Genomic DNA, 17,765 nt, shown 5'->3' on the forward strand with positions numbered 1-17,765 from the left:
AGAAGCTTAATGTTCGTGTGTAATGCTGGGGTGGGAGCCTGTGTGCATGTACACTCAGTAAGGAAGTAATTAAAGTGTCCTAAAAGCTAACGTCACGTGTCTGTAGAGCAGCGCTTGTTGCTGGCTGAGGTCTTTAGTACAGTCCAGTAGGTTCTTAAAATTAGATCGATGTGATTGAATGAGGTGAGAGATTACATCATTACGGTAGGCAAGATCGCATTTTCTCACATGCACACTCAGGGTAGTGCACCCCACCCCTCCCGCAGAATCACCCTCAACAGGAATCTGTAGGGCAGCGCTGCTCGTAGGCTTAGGCCTATCTTATGGTATAGATGGTATTTAAAATGAGACAGAGATGTGACTGAATGAGGTCAAAGTTCTTGTAATATATCAAGGGCCCCCTGGTAAGGATACAGATCCTGGGTCAGGGAAAAATGCAATGTGAAGGTATCAACCCAGGCTATCTTGAGCAAAGAACCATACTAGCTATGTATTTATAAATAAAATTATGAGCATAAACTATAACACAACAGAAAAAGTTGATATGAAAAAGGATATTTTTAATTTAAAAAAGAGAGAAAATGATTTCATATTTGCATCGTATATACATAATAAATTGATATAAAACATATATTTCTTAAGCTTAAAACATATATAATTAAAAAGGCATTCAACAAGTAATATTGTTGTCTTGTGTATTAACGCTGCGGTAGTAGTGTGCCAACGCGTTTCGACATGCCGTGGTGTCTTCTTCAGGACAAAAGTTTTTGCAGCCCAATATTCTTTAAAAAGACTTTATTTGTTAAGCAACTTCGGAATCTCCTTGTAGTTGTAGCGAAGAGTGAGGCACCTTTAAATATTTATTTTGTGGCATGTGAAATCTTTAAGTCAAGATTTCACTGCCCCCATCTCACTCTTTGCAGTTTAAAAACATGGAAAATCTATTTTTTTTCCTCTCCTTGGAAGACCTGTCTCTTCGCCTCGAGGTTTGCTTTTAAAGTGAAGCGGGACGGATAATGAAGCCAGTACACCCTGGTTGAAGGTTGATAGTCGGATCGCATGAGGCGTTTGTGAAAAGAGAGGGTATCTCTATTGAAACCCTTAACAGACACTTTATTTTCCCCGTGAAAGAAACGAAAATCTCTTGCGTTTCAGGCGCCTCTCACATTAGTAAGCCACTCGTCTTGTTGAGTGTTGCTTAACGTTATTTTGCTGTCCACCAGGATAGAATATTCTTCTTCAAAGAATCTCAGTGAAATGTTCTGTTCTAGTATTCTCGCCAGGTGCCGGTCATTCGTCTCAAGGAAGGCCCTTCCTTGAGACGAATGACTATTGAATGACTATTGAATCTCTATTGAAACCCTTAACAGACACTTTATTTTCCCCGTGAAAGAAACGAAAATCTCTTGCGTTTCAGGCGCCTCTCACATTAGTAAGCCACTCGTCTTGTTGAGTGTTGCTTAACGTTATTTTGCTGTCCACCAGGATAGAATATTCTTCTTCAAAGAATCTCAGTGAAATGTTCTGTTCTAGTATTCTCGCCAGGTGCCGGTCATTCGTCTCAAGGAAGGCCCTTCCTTGAGACGAATGACCGGCACCTGGCGAGAATACTAGAACAGAACATTTCACTGAGATTCTTTGAAGAAGAATATTCTATCCTGGTGGACAGCAAAATAACGTTAAGCAACACTCAACAAGACGAGTGGCTTACTAATGTGAGAGCCGCCTGAAACGCAAGAGATTTTCGTTTCTTTCACGGGGAAAATAAAGTGTCTGTTAAGGGTTTCAATAGAGATACCCTCTCTTTTCACAAACACCTCATGCGATCCGACTATCAACCTTCAACCAGGGTGTACTGGCTTCATTAACCGTCCCGCTTCACTTTAAAAGCAAACCTCAAGGCGAAAAGACAGGTCTTCCAAGGAGAGGAAAAAAATAGATTTTCCATGTTTTTAAACTGCAAAGAGTGAGATGGGGGCAGTGAAATCTTGACTTAAAGATTTCACATGCCACGAAATAAATATTTAAAGGTGCCTCACTCTTCGCTACAACTACAAGGAGATTCCGAAGTTGCTTAACAAATAAAGTCTTTTTAAAGAATATTGGGCTGCAAAAACTTTTGTCCTGAAGAAGACACCACGGCATGTCGAAACGCGTTGGCACACTACTACCGCAGCGTTAATACACAAGACAACAATATTACTTGTTGAATGCCTTTTTAATTATATATGTTTTAAGCTTAAGAAATATATGTTTTATATCAATTTATTATGTATATACGATGCAAATATGAAATCATTTTCTCTCTTTTTTAAATAAAAAATATCCTTTTTCATATCAACTTTTTCTGTTGTGTTATAGTTTATGCTCATAATTTTATTTATAAATGCATAGCTAGTATGGTTCTTTGCTCAAGATAGCCTGGGTTGATACCTTCACATTGAATGAGGTCAAAGATCACAAATTAACATACAACTTGGCAATATTGCTTATTTGCACGTGTGCAGTGTGCCTGATGCATCCCACCCCTCTTGTAGGTCAGCGCTGAAGGGGTGTCTGTAGGGAAGTGCCCGCTGGCTCAGATTTACAGTATGGTCCAGCAGGTCTTTAAAATGATTCAGAGATGAGACAGAATGAGGTGAGAGATCACGTCATTATGCAGGACAATATTGTTTGTTCGCACAGCGTTTAATTAGAGGCCTTATGCACCTAGGCCGCTCTGCTTACCTTTTGCAAACATTGCATTTAGCAGAGGTCACAACTTGAATTCTGCTTTGGATCTATACTGCAGACAGTGTTAAATTCAGCCTTGATTTATAACTTGAAGAGAGAATGAGAAATAGTGTGAGAGAGAAAGAGTGAAGAGAGGAAGAGAGAAAAAGAAAAAAATGAGATAGAGAGAGGAAGAGAGAAAGAAAGACATTGAAAGTGTGAGAGAGAGAAAGTAATAGATTGAGCAGGAGAGGTAGTGTTGATACTAGAGAAAATCTTTGCAGCGCACCTTTTTGCCACCGGTGTCTGTCCAACCGTGTCCCGGGTTATAGTGCACCCTCAAGTTTAGTGATCTGAAAGATAGTATACAATTAGTAATTGCAGAGTACATATAACTGCACACGTATATTTCTGCGATACTCCTTTGCACACTCAGGCTACTGTATTATATCAACTCCCACTTCAAGGAGGTGTCTGTGCGCTCTTTTCCTCCCAGGGTGCTATACCCCATGCACTCCCACTGCATAGCGGTGAGTTCTCATTATTGCCCACCCAGATTGCTGCACCCCATCCACTCCCAGTGTCCGGAAGTGAGTGCCCATTCCTGCGCAACCAGACTGTTGCAACCTATCCACTCCCCGGTGGTGATTGTACATTCCTATGCACTCAAGTTGCTCTACATTATCCACTCCCCCCGCCCAGAGGTGACTTCTCGTTGCTTCGGAAAGAAGTTTTTCTGCTCACCTTGTGCCACTGGGGTGTTTCAAAGAGGGTCCACCACGTGTCGAAGCAACCTTTTTAGGCATTGTTACGATGGCCACACATCATCGCAAATTCCTCAAACTTTGAGCTTTGGAGGTGTTGGGGGGACGCCAATTTGTGAAACACAACCTGTTAGACAAAAAGAAAGATAAGATTGTGCGTCATTTGTTCATCTAAGGAGAGAGGAAGAGAGAGAGTGAGAGAGTGACTCTCAAAAGATTATTCACAGCTCACCTTTCTATCACCGGTGTGTCTTCTACCACGTGCCTGCACATAGTGCACCCTGGAGCTCCACATCTAAAAGATAGTAGAAGAAAGATGTTAAGATTGGTAATTGCCACTATCTAAATGTGGAGTAGAATAGCATCGCCCTTTCACACACCTTCCCTCCCCCATTAAAAATACAACCATTTGTACGGTTCCAACTTATTTAATGGGCTTCGATTTATGAACAATTAGTAGAGTAGTAATGTTTTCCATCCGATTATAGAAAACAAGTGGTACACAGCCATACACGTTGTTTCAATCATCACGCTCGTGTCTGGACACGATAATTGAAACCTCATGTGCTATTGGAGTCTATTACACGTAGCAAGCGCCTAATAGATACCGATAGGCCATGGACGGAGCAATGTGCCCGCCTCTAGCCAATTGCGTGCAGTCTTTTAGAATAAGTCGCATGCAAAGGCCAATGGTTTAGCACGGAAGGAAGCAGAAACGCACAAGCGTGTGTAATTCGTAGGTTAGGTTCATACCTCCGTTTTTTCACATAGAAAATATCTTGCGCTGCAGGAGCAATGCTGTGCACTACAACGAAGGCACCTGGTGTACTGCGCACAGCAACGCAGGCGCGAGTCCTACATGAATTGAGAAAAGAAAGGTTGTCAAAATAAGATGGTAAATTTAAGGGTACATAGTATAAACAAATAAATACTCATCTACTTCGCTACGCATGTGGGATCGACGGACATTTGACCGACTATAAAAACTTTCCTGCTATTGGAAAAAAAATACAAATGCAATAAGATAGGGTATGTAGCACTGCGTACGCCAAAATCGCTGCGTCGCCTTTTTGTATCCAGTCTGCTCTATCGCATCTACTCCCTCCGGTGCGCACCCAGGCCTCACTGCTCACCTTTTTGCAGACAGGGCACCTTTTACATCATGCAGTCCTGCTCTGCCACCAGGAAGTCTCACATTTGGTGTTGTAACTTGATATCACTATGGTTAAGGACATGCTTGTGCACCCATCATCATCGCAGGTTGCTCACCCGCTCAGTTCTTCTGGTACCACTAACTGAGTGACCAAAGAGGCCACGCAAGTAGTGGTGGGCCCGTGCTCGGTGGTTCGGGCCTACATGAGGCATACGAACCACCAGGATGGGCCATCACAGCGCTTGCGATGGGAGCTACTCGAAAATGTCGAAGAGCACGTGCACCTGGCCTTTTTTATTGGTAGGGTCACGTGTCTTGTGACGCCTGTGCTGGATGGGTGTGGTGTGGGCGTATTTCAGCCGTTAGGAAGTGTGTGTGCCGTTCTGAGAACTAGACCTGTAATTAGTAGATCACTAGAATGAAAATCTGGGCCATGTAGCGTTGTTGTCATTTCCTGTAAGTATAACCAGAGTGGGCTGGCCTGGCGTATGCCAGTGCTGTGCGAGGTTGTGAATAATGACTCCAGAGCTAATTTGAGAAATCAAGTGATTCGGGTGTTTGTGTTGTAGTTAGGCTGTCATCTGGATCTTAAACACAAATGTGTCACTATGTCTGTGAAGTCCCACAACATTGAAGGTACGGGGTTTCACTGCCCCTATATTCATTCATAGTTTCACACATAACAGATGGTGGATATGACGCATTTCTGCGAATATGAATGTTTGTTGTACATTCAGTGGAGTGTTGTAGCTGTAGCAATCCAGGGCTATGAAAACTTTAGGTTGCAGTTTTTAGCACATGAAGGGTAGCTAATATATATACTTATGTGGTCATTCAGGTATACTGTCGAACGTGGTGCTAGAAATCAGTGTTCGAGCCTCGGAGTTGCGTCCACATCCTGTTATTGTAGACAAATCACGTAATCTATGCGTGCCTGAAAATGTACTGTAAATACGGTGCTTATTTAAACCGCTGACATAGTTTTGAGTTGCGCTATAAAAATATGCTACAAAATAAATAACTCGAGCAATCGCACACACTTATAAATTTACTATACACTTTGCTTACAGTAGTTTAATGATCCAGTTTCTACGTTCGTATTTGTAGAATGAGCGAGAGAAAGTTATATAACCAAAGTTTTTGTTACTGCCAGAGGTAAGATGTTGCATACCCTGTTTACAGCACAATATAATGGGATAGGGCCCAGGGGCAGCATTTTACAAACATAATGAATACACAGACACAGATAGATAGTTGAAGTGGGTACAGGCACATGCGCTTGACTCCAAGTTATTATGTTGCTGTTGGTAACCAGTACAATAGTAATCATCACATCATACACAGATATTCCATCATAAACGGTTTATGACTTCTGCTGTACAAAGGTAGGAGCACTACATGTGAAATAGTACACATAAGATTCTATTGTAAAGGGTTCATGAGTTGTGGTGCACTGAGGTAGGGGCGGTTTGTGTGGAGCCTGTGATGATGCGTGGTCCAGGCAGACCGCACTGGTAACCATGTATTTTGGCTACTGAATTTTGCCTTAATAAGGCCACGTGGTGATTATTTGTGGTGTACTAAGTTAGTGGTACGTCTGGTGCTCAGTGTGTGCTCACCCTCTGATGATGCGTGGTCCGAACGGGCTGCACTGGAAGCATTGTCTGTTGCCTCCTAGACTGCATCATCTGTAATCACGATTCAAATAAAAGACTAAACATATATGGAATGTATTGTCGAAATAGGTAGGTTTTAGGGACGTTATAGTTCAAATTGTGACCTGTGCTGTCCGCAGTGTAGACTGCCATTCAGTGTTCCTTTGGACTTGCAGAGTGAATTTTGTTATTGAACTAAACCTAAAACTGATATAAAAGAAGTTCTTGAAAGAAGGATACTAAAGGGATATTGTGTAGTTTTGAGGGACGTTATACTTAATTTGGTACTACACTCTGCAAATAATGACTCAAGAGTCTATTTAATTGTGAGCTCTGGTGACCGCAGTGAAGGCAGGAGGCAGCGGTTAGAAAGAGCCCACGGCCATGTGGGGTTGAGTAGAGCTGCACAGTATTGGTAATTTAGCGTGTCTGCAACCAGTGATGATAAGTGGTCACTGAGTTAGTAGTACCTGAAGCAACAAGGTTCTGTGGAGCCTGCGATGATGCGTGCTCCGTCCAAGCCGCACTGGCAGCAATGTCTTTCGCCTACTGAATTCTGCCTTAATAAGGCTATGTGGCAATGATTTATGGTGCACTGAGTTAGTAGTACCTTTGGCGCTTAGCGTGTACGTACCCTGCGATGATACGTAGTCGGGGGGGTGGGTGGCACAATACTTGGACTAATGTATTTTGTCTATTGAATTCTGCATCAATTCGATTTAAAAGTGATAGTATGCCTCATTGCTGACATAAAACTGTTTACTCTTCTTTGCGATGATTTATGGTGCACTGAGTTAGTAGTATCTTTGGTGCAGAGCTTGTACGTAACCTGTGATGATGCAAGGTCCAGGCAGGCCGCACTAGGAGCAATGTTTTTTGCTTAGTGTATTTTGTCTTAAGGCCACGTGGAGATGACTTGTGGTGCAGTGAGTTAGTGATACCTGAAGAACTCAGCGTGTGCGCACCCTGCGATGATTCGTGGTTCAGGCGGGTCGCACTGGTACAATGTCTCTTGCCTACTGGAATGCGTCATGTGTAATCGCCATTCCACCTGAATCGTGAGCCCTCACAATGTCGATCAAAGGCAGTAGTCAGCACAGACATTGAGGAATGCTTTTTGTCACATCCATTAACAAACTCTGAAGACATGTAGTACAATTGTCTCTGCATTAAATAAAGCAAGGCTGAATTTCATGCTGTCCGTAGTGTAGATCCAAAGCTGAATTCAAGTTGTGAACCCTACTGTCCGCAGTGTAGATCGAAGGCAGTAGTCAGCACAGACATCGAAGAATACTTTTTTGTCACATCCTTTAACAAAATCTGAAGACATATAGTACAATTGTCTCCGCATTAAATAAAGCAAGACTAAATTCAATGCTGTCGGTAGTGTAGATCCAAAGCTGAATTCAAGTTGTGAACAAAGCTGTTCGTAGTGTAGATTGAAGGCAGTAGTCAGAACAGACATCAAAGAATACTTTTTGTAACATCCTTTAACAAAATCTGAAGACATATAGTACAATTATCTCTGCATTAAATAAAGCAAGGCTAAATTCAATGCTGTCCGTAATGTAGATCCAAAGCTGAATTCAAGTTGTGAACCCTGCTGTCCGCAGTGTAGATCGAAGGCAGTAGTCAGGACAGACATCGAGGAATACTTTTTGTCACATCCTTTAACAAAATCTAAGGCATATAGTACAATTGTCTTTGGATTAAATAAAGCAAGGCTGAATTTCATGCTGTCCGTGGTGTAGATCCAAATCTGAATTCAAGTTGTGAACCCTGCTGTCCGCAATAGTCGATACAGACAAAAGTCTGTGGTGCTGTGGCGCTGAGTTTGCAATGGGCCTGTATTGAGGAGGCAGGTGCTCATGGCGGCAGCCACGTGGCAGGGTGAGGACCTTCGGTGTGGCAGAGTCTTTTGTCTTCGCTCAAATGAACCACGCCCAAGGCGTAGCCTATGTATTTATACTCTTACGCTGGAGTTGCGTACGTTGGACCAGCCCACTCCGGCTTCATGGGGGGAAACACAGTTACATGACCAAGATATTCCCCAGTGTCTGAGATAATATGGTTGTGTCCACTGTGCAGTACACTACACATATCAATACTATATCTACACACGGTAAAGTTTTTGGTTTGTATAGTGAGTTGTGTATAGCATATCACCGGTAGTCTTGGGATTGTGTAAATTATTGTTGAAAAGCGAGTTCCCTCCCTTATACATAGTTGGTTGCCACATCTCTGAACATTCAGCTAGTGTGCTGTTGAGGGGATATATTATTTTGGGAAGGTTCGCTGCCTCTGAGGTAGTAGGGGGAGAGGGGTCAGGAGGGGTGGTTGTAGTGATGGTGGCGCTGGGTGTTGTGATTTTGTTGGGTGTCGGAGGTGAATAATTAGTACCTCTATCACATACTCGTCTTTAAATATGGGAGTGAGTTGGATGTAATTCACGCAGTACATAGTCGACCTCCTTAGACCAGTTAAACGTTGATGTTAATTTGTTAGTGGTAAGTTGAGCTATCGCCTGTTTTTTTAGGTAGCATTGCAGATTTGGCTTGTTGTTGAAAATATGGGGAAGTGCTGTTTTTGTGTTTTTTTCTAAGGGAACGGCTAGTTTGTATATCATTACAGTTAGATGTGGTTCTGTTTGTGGCGATTTTGTTGGCGGAAGGGATCAACTGAAGAGTGGTGATATTTGCAGTTTTTACTAGGTTGAGAATGGGATGATAATTAAAAAAGATGGATAAAACAGATTTGCTTAATGAACATTATAAACTTTGAAATTCAGTCAAAAAAACATAATTTTCAGGTATGTTATAGTTGGGAATTAACATTTAAAAAACGTTTAGAAATTCACCAAAAAAAACATAGGTTACATGGGTGTTATAGTTAGCTGAACATTTCACTCATACAAAACCATTGAAATTCCTCTTTTATAGTTAGTTTTACTAACTGTAACTCGCGCGCCCGCAATCCACTGCTGATGATGTCACATATTACATCATTCATGACATAGTCAGTGACATCACTGATGACATCACTGATGACATCTCAAATTACATCACTGATGACATTATCCATGTGATAATCTGATACACCTTATCATACACTAGTATAACTTTTCATCACTCAATAAAAAATATAGAGTACCATTTTTAAAAGAATGACACACCAACAGAACTTTCTAAAAACCCATTCACTGCTTTGTAGATCTACACACACATCTAAACACTTACGTATACATTTACTCATACATGCTGACAAACATCAATATAACACTATTAAATATACCTATAAACTTATATTGACCTTACCCACAGCACACATTTTATTGATTTATATAGTCATCCTACTCACTTATGCAAATAATTCATTATACTTACATTTACTCAGCTACACACTCTTACAAACACCACTTTATTTATTTATATAGATACTAACTCATACTTAGGGGCTGATTCCGATCCGGTAAAAAGCGCTCCAAATAGCCGTTCTGAGCGTTTTTTTCCCATACGAATCATACCCTGCAATGCCCCCCCCCATACGTACAACGAAGGACTCCGTTCGAATCGTACAGAGACTGTACGACTCTAATCTCCGTACGAGTCTCACTCGGAACCCGCTGTATGTGACATCTGTACAGTTCGGGGCTGGTTTATACGACCCAGCAAGTACAATACGTGTCGGGTACGCATCGTACAACCCTTTTTCTACGGGAGCTGAAAACAGCCATAAAAGCAGACTTCGCGACGAAACAGGTACGGAAAGGCCAACCCGGGTATGGCGCGTACCCCCCATGATCGGAGAGGTACGACGCGTACCCCTGCGATCATGGGGGGTATGCACCGTACAACCAGTGTACATGGGGTACGCACCGTACCCCATATTCGCTGGGTGTACGGCGCGTACCCCATGTTCGCTGGGTACATGGCGCGTACCCCCCATGATCATAGGGGTACGCGCCGTAACCCTGCGATCATGGGGGGTACGCACCGTATGGTGTGTATGTGATTGTGCACTTTTCCGTACGAATCGCCCTTACCTGATGTGGACCGTACGACTCGCGTCCTGATACCCTGGTCCGGATCGTACTCGTCGGGTCTTACGGCGTGTGTACGAGTCATATGGAGACGGCTCCGGATGTGCTACCGGATCGGAATCGGCCCCTTAGTGTGTTTTAAAATCAATATTACAAATATAAAGTTTTCCATACAGTCACTCAGACAATGTCTGACTGTTATGTATACTTATTTATGTAGAACAACTGTCACATACTTTGCATTTATATTTCTACTCTCTTGGATATGTATCATCGAGAAATGTTTTTAATCATCAACACACCCATAAAGAGACTCACTCACCCAAACAACTGTTTCCACATACAGTCTTAACCTCATATTTCTACTAAATCAACTATTTACACATCTTTGAACAGTCACACACACCTCCCACCCAATCACACACACATTTACTATCCCATACAAATGTCAAGTCAAGTCAAGTCAATAGATTTATATAGCGCGCTACATACCCAGAGGGTCTCAAGGCGCTTAAAGAAGGGTGGGGAGTTACTTGTCAAAAATCCACGTTTGGAGTTGCTTTCTGAATGCTAGGTGGTTCTGAGTAAGGCGAAGGTGAGTGGGAAGTGAGTTCCAAGTTTTAGCTGCTAGGTAGGAGAAGGATCTACCTCCCATGGTGGTTTTGTTGATGCGAGGTACAGTCGTAAGGGCTTGGTTAGAGGATCATAGCTGGCGGGAGGGGGTGTAGAAGGATAGTCGTGTGTTGAGGCATTCGGGTCCGATTTCGTAGAGTGCTTTGTGTGCGTGGGTTAGGAGCCGGAAAGTAATCCTCTTATTGACGGGGAGCCAGTGGAGGTTTTTCAGGTGATCAGAGATGTGTTCTTTACGCGGGATGTCTAATATGAGCCTGGCTGAGGCGTTCTGGATGCGTTGTAGTTTTTTCTGGAGTTTCTGGAGGTGGTGCCGGCGTAGAGGGTGTTTCCGTAGTCCAGTCGGCTCGTGACCAGAGCGTGGGTGACTGTTTTTCTAGTTTCGGTAGGGATCCAGCGAAATGTTTTTTTGAGCATGCGAAGAATGTTGAAGCAAGATGAAGAAACGGCGTTGACTTGTCTGTTCATCGAGAGTGAGGAATCCAGGATGACGCCCAGGTTCTGTGCGTTGTCCGTCGGGATGGGAGCTTTTCCAGGGCCTCTGGCCACCAAGAGTCGTCCCAGGCGGAGGGGGAGGTACCTAAGATGAGGACTTCTGTTTTGTCTGAGTTCAGTTTCAGACGGCTGTGCTTCATCCATTCGGCCACTTCTTTCATTCCTTCCTGTAGGTTGGTTTTGGCCGTGTTAGGGTCTTTGGTGAGTGATAGGATCAGTTGAGTGTCGTCGGCGTAGGAGATGATGTTGAGGTTATGTTGGCGTGCGATGGCCGCGAGGGGGCTCATGTAAACGTTGAAGAGGGTGGGACTGAGTGAGGACCCTTGGGGTACGCCGCAGATGACTTCAGTGGCCTCTGACTTGAATGGTGGAAGGCGGACTCTCTGGGTTCTTCCGGAGAGGAACGAGGTGATCCATTCCAGTGCTTTTCCTTGGATTCCGATGTCTTTGAGGCGCTGTAGAAGGGTGCTATGGCAGACTGTGTCGAAGGCTGCGGAGAGGTCGAGGAGGATGAGGGCGACTGTGTCTCCATTGTCCAGTAGAGTTCGAATGTCGTCTGTAGCTGCGATGAGGGCGGTTTCGGTGCTGTGCTTGGCTCGGAAGCCGGATTGTGAGGAGTCGAGGGATTTGTTGGTTTCGAGGAATGCGGCGAGCTGGTTGTTGACAGCTTTCTCGATGACTTTGGCCGGGAATGGAAGGAGTGAGATAGGGCGATAGTTTTTGAGTTCAGTGGGGTCAGCTGTGGGTTTCTTCAGGAGGGCGCTGAGTTCGGCATGTTTCCAGCTTTCCGGGAAGGTTGCGGAGTTGAGGGAACAGTTGATGACGTCTCGGAGGTGCGGTGCAATAATGGAGTCTGCTTTGTTAAAGATGTGGTGAGGGCAAGGGTCTGTGGGGGATCCTGAGTGGATAGAGTTCATCAGACGGATGGTGTCCTCAGTGGAGATTGGCTTCCAGTCATTGAGGATGTTCAGGGGGGGTGGGGGTCCTGCAGGGGATTGGGTGGGTTGGTCTCCGGATTGGTTGTCGAAGCTGTTGTGGATGTCTGCAATTTTGTTGTGGAAGAATGAGGCTAGGGAGTCGCAGAGGGCTTGAGAGGGGGTGATGTCGTTGGAGTTAGCTGAGGGGTTGGTAAATTCCTTGACGATGTTGAATAATTCCTTGCTGTTGTGGGTGTTGTTATCTAGACGGTCCTTGAGGGCTGCTTTCTTGGCCTTTCGGATTAGTTGGTGGTGTATGCGGGTGGCGTTTTTGAAGGCGTCCTTGGTGCTGGTGGTTGGGTCTTTTTTCCAGGCCTTCTCGAGGGAGCGACAGAGTTTCTTGGATTTCTTAAGGTCGTCGTTGAACCAGGAGGCCTTCTTGCTGCCTAGTTTGATTTGTCGTTTTTTCAGTGGTGCTAGGATGTCGGCGCTGTTGGATAGCCATTGGGTGAAGTTGGTGGCTGCTAGTTCTGGGAATGAGGAGTGGGCGGGGGGGTTTTGAAGAAGCGATGAGGAGATCTGGTCGATGGTGATTTTGTTCCAGTTTCTTTGCAGAGTGGGTTGGGGGTGGTTGTTGGATGTGGGCTTGTTGTAGGTGAAGTGAACGCAGCTGTGGTCAGTCCAAAGGAGAGCTGTGGTGTGGCTGAAGGAGACATGTTTGCTGGAGGTGAAGATAGGGTCGAGTGTGTGACCTGCGATGTGGGTGGAGGTAGTGACAAGTTGTTGGAGTCCGAGGTTTGCGAGGTTGTCCAAAAGGGTGGTGGTGTTGCGGTCGTTGTTCTTTTCAAGGTGAAAGTTGAGGTCTCCCAAAAGGATGTAGTCCTCGGAGGGGAGTGCGTGTGGAGTGATGAAGTCCGTGATGTCTTCACTGAATTGTCCACGGGGTCCTGGTGGCCTGTAAAGGAGGGTGCCTCTAAGTGTAGTCTTGGGGTCGATGTGGATCTGGAAGTGAAGGTGTTCAGAGTTGGCGAGATTGACGTCTGAGCTGGTTGAGATGCGGATGGATTTTTTATGGACGATACGCACTTAATTAATTAATAACTAATATAAAGTTTGCATCGCTAGTAATCAACGTATGCAATAGTTTACATAACAAGAGACAGAGTGATACATATATTCACACAGTTAGATCACTATTCCTTATATTTAGTGAGACACTTTAAATAAGGGACTTAGACAGTCAATTCATGTGCTACTAAATTCTCCATCCAGTCACTTATACATTCACTCAGTCTTCAATGCAGATTCCTATATATATATTACTTATTTAATTATGGAAGCAAACCACATTCACTGGATGATGTCATCAGTGATGTTGTCAGTGATGTTGTCGGTGATGTCATTTGAGATGTCATCACTGATGTCATCAGTGGTGTCACTGACTATGTCATGAATGAAGTAATATGTGACATCACCAGCAGTGAGTACCGTTAGTTATTTCAAGTAACTATAACTCATTCCCTAATGTAACTATAACCTGTGCCCCTAACCTAGGAATCCCTAGGTTAACAAATAAGTAGTCTAAATTATATATATAGGGTCCCCTTTGAAAAATTTGGACAAGCTTTTTGTCAGAAACTGAGTGGCCGTTGCTTGCTTGGAGACCATGGGACAACGTGATGTCAATAATTTGTAGGGCAGTCTTTGTTAGATGTTTAACTGGGGTTGCATCAAATGCAGGTTTACCCCAGTATGCGTTCTCATCACTGGCTAGCTCACCAACGAGTGTGGAAAGTTGTAAACAAACTTAAAAATCTCCACCTACAATGAATGTATACTCTTTAATGAAGGATTTTAGCAAGCTATCAAGAAACTTTAAAGTTGGAAATTCTGTGGAGTTGCTGGTGGATCTATTTTATAAATTAAACAACAATATAGCTTTACCATTGTATAATTTAAAGCAAGTATATCCTGACATGAACTGGGGATTTCCTTTATTGTACACTGGAGAGATGTTTTTACCCATATACGTTTAACACCAGTAGGTCACCCAGAGGAAAAGTTTATGGCCGCAATTTGAAAACTTCTGTAGCCTAGTCTAAATACACAAGTGGTTATCCAAGTCTCTTTTAACAAACAAACCTCAAAGACTTAAATGAAAAAGCCACAATTGTTATTTAAAAGATTAGATTGTAGGCCTACAATGTCCCAGAAGACAACCAAGAGATTTCTAGGATTAAATCCTTCTAATAACATTGGGCATTCTGTAGCACATTTCTTAGAGTCAGAAGATGATGGATGCTCAGCTTGACTTCTAGTGTAGTGAGATAAGATAGAAGAGCCATAGATTAATCAATCTGGGGGCTTGTGTAAGGGAAGGATGTTAGAAACGAGGTCTGCATTCTCATATCTAATGTTTCCATTAACTTGAAAAGCTAGTTTTAAGTTTAAAGCCATAGTAAAGAGGGCCTCAAATATTGGAGACTGAGATTTTTTTAATGTCTCTACAATGTCAGGGTTACAATTCCCTTTTAACAAGAGTTGATGGTAGGTGGGCAGAATCAGTTGTGGGGGATTCAGCTAACCACCCTAGGCCAGAGATGACAGTACCCTTTGGGACTTCTCGAGTCAAATCTGCAGGGGGCACAGGCTTGAATCAAATTGCCAAACCGAGTGGATGATGAGTTCTAAGGCCAAGTGATATGAGTCCTCTTGCTAGAATTTCATCAAATTAAGTAACTTTGATTTAATCCATTACCGCTTAGATAAGAGTAGCACTTTAAACCTACTATATTACTGCAGGTGATGGAATAGCAATGTTGCACACTCGTTATCCAATGGATTAACTTGCTTGTGAAATACTCTGTGTCTTGTCTCAGTTTCAGTTTGGGGACTTTAACCATAATGATTTCTCTCCTGTTAGTAATGCATGGGCAGTGAGGTGCTTAACGCATGTGTAAGTCATGAATGGGAGTTGCCATATTGGACTCCGAGAAGGGGAAAAATCTTGTAGTATAGGGGAGTAATGTGGCTCGGTTTCCTTACTGCTGACATCCATATGTGGCAACCCACTCTGCAGATTCATTATTGAAGGATGTGTTTGTCTCCGTTTTCCTGTTCTTTATGCAGTTTAGCGGAGTTGGTGGATGGGCTAGGGTGGGAGTCAAAATAAAAGGCTTCATAGGTCATAGCGTCTAGTGGCATGCTCTAAGTCTACATTCATCTCTCTGGCTGTTGGGCAGCAAAAACAGAGCTAACATCATTACAATCCTGCAGGTCTTCCTCTAGCTGTCATGGGGTTTCTAGTGCTAAAATTGACCACAATTTCAATTGATTTCATAACCATCAATTGTAAGTCCTCAATTTCACATTTCAGCAGTAACAGAAGGTGGGTGTCTGCTCCCCCAAAGTTGGTAACAGGACATGGCTACACTTTAAAATCGGTTTTAGTCTCTTTAGAGGTTTCTGGATGGTTGGACCAAACAAAATGACCTGGGGCTCGAGAAGTACATATCTATTGCTGCAAAGGATCTGTGGCACCAAAGTAGAAAGCACAACTACAGATGTATCAATGGTTGACTGATATCTACTTTAGCTAGTTGGGCTAGACGAGGGCTGGTTAAACAGTTGTGCTGGAAGTTCCTTCCTTGTTTTTCAATACTTTTTGCCAGCTTTCTTGGTCCATGGCTCCCCACATCTGCTGACAACCCCTTGTCCCCCAACATGATTGAGACGGAACCGAGCTCTTGAGGCGGAAGCCGAGAGCGTTTTAACCTGTTTTTAAAAATGTACGAATAGTTTGATTGTCACTTTAACTTGCTGCAGGTGTCACTTACTCTGCTCCTGGTTGTACTCCGCGCAGTGGATCTAGCGCTGCAGAGGCTCCCAGAGCTAACAATCTCTTTCTGTCGCCATTTCGGCGAGGCCGCAGGCCACGCCCCCTTCAGAGGCCACGCCCCCGCCGCCGCCCTATAAAGAGACGCTGAATACAAGCGCCTGGCATTAAGACTGAACCGAGCTCTTGAGGCGGAAGCCGAGAGCGTTTTAACCTGTTTTTAAAAATTTACGAATAATTTGATTGTCACTTGAACTTGCTGCACGTGTCACTTACTCTGCTCCTGGTTGTACTCCGCGCAGTGGATCTAGCGCTGCCGAGGCCCCCAGAGCTAACAATTGCTTTCTGTCGCCATTTCGGCGAGGCCGCAGGCCACGCCCCCTTCAGAGGCCACGCCCCCCGCCACCGCCCTATAAAGAGACGCTGAATACAAGCACCTGGCATTAAGACTGAACCGAGCTCTTGAGGAGGAAGCCGAGAGCGTTTTAACCTGTTTTTAAAAATTTACGAATAATTTGATTGTCACTTTAACTTGCTGCACGTGTCACTTACTCTGCTCCTGGTTGTACTCCGCGCAGTGGATCTAGCGCTGCCGAGGCCCCCAGAGCTAACAATCTCTTTCTGTCGCCATTTCGGCAAGGCCGCAGGCCACGCCCCCTTCAGAGGCCACCCCCCCCGCCGCTGCCCTATAAAGAGACGCTGAATACAAGCGCCTGGCATTAAGACTGAACCGAGCTCTTGAGGCGGAAGCCAAAAGCGTTTTAACCTGTTTTTAAAAATGTACGAATAATTTGATTGTCACTTTAACTTGCTGCACGTGTCACTTACTCTGCTCCTGGTTGTACTCCGCGCAGTGGATCTAGCGCTGCCGAGGCCCCCAGAGCTAACAATCTCTTTCTGTCGCCATTTCGCTGAGGCTGCAGGCCACGCCCCCTTCAGAGGCCACGCCCCCCGCCGCCGACCTTCCAGACCTATAAATCATGGGCACCTTTCGGACGCGCAGCGGACGAGCGCAGCGGGCGCGCCGTTTGCGTGCCGAAGGCGCGCCAAAGGAAAGCCCGTCTGCACCCGTACGCGCCAGGCTGGGCCTCAGGGCAAACCATGCTGGCCGTCCCATCTCATACTCCGCACAAGCACTGAAAAACCTACAGCACTTTGCCCCCCCGGTGTCTCCTAATTCCCACAGCCGTATACATACAGACGGCCTACTCTCTACTGCTCTACCCTCTCCATGTGGATGCACTCCTACAGTTACACCAACTAGGAACACCACTTCCATCAGATTGTTATATCTGAACACCCGCTCTTTAGTAAAACACCGCGAGGACATTTACATCTTGTTGTCTAATAACAACCCTGACATACTCCTGCTAACGGAAACTTGGTGAACGTCAGAATCCCTCCCAGATATTCTGGCGACCCTCCCCCCTGACTACTACATCCACCACGCTGATCGCCCCGGTGACCGGCCCGGGGGTGGGGTGGCTGCCATCATATCTAAGCGCCTGAACTCTACTTCCTCTTACTCCCTCCCCCTTCCAGAGGTGGGCAACTTGCTTGTTAGC

The 17,765-nt window shown here is 44.5% G+C and overlaps 1 protein-coding gene across 1 annotated transcript in view; it reads left to right on the forward strand.

The window, feature by feature from the left end:
- AK5 (adenylate kinase 5) overlaps positions 1 to 17,765 on the forward strand; it is a 2,618,000-nt gene that overhangs the window by 1,719,818 nt on the left and 880,417 nt on the right. The window lies entirely within an intron of this gene.

The sequence above is a fragment of the Lissotriton vulgaris genome, chromosome 1_1 (genome assembly GCF_964263255.1).
Source record: "Lissotriton vulgaris chromosome 1_1, aLisVul1.2, whole genome shotgun sequence".
Lineage (NCBI taxonomy): Eukaryota > Metazoa > Chordata > Amphibia > Caudata > Salamandridae > Lissotriton > Lissotriton vulgaris.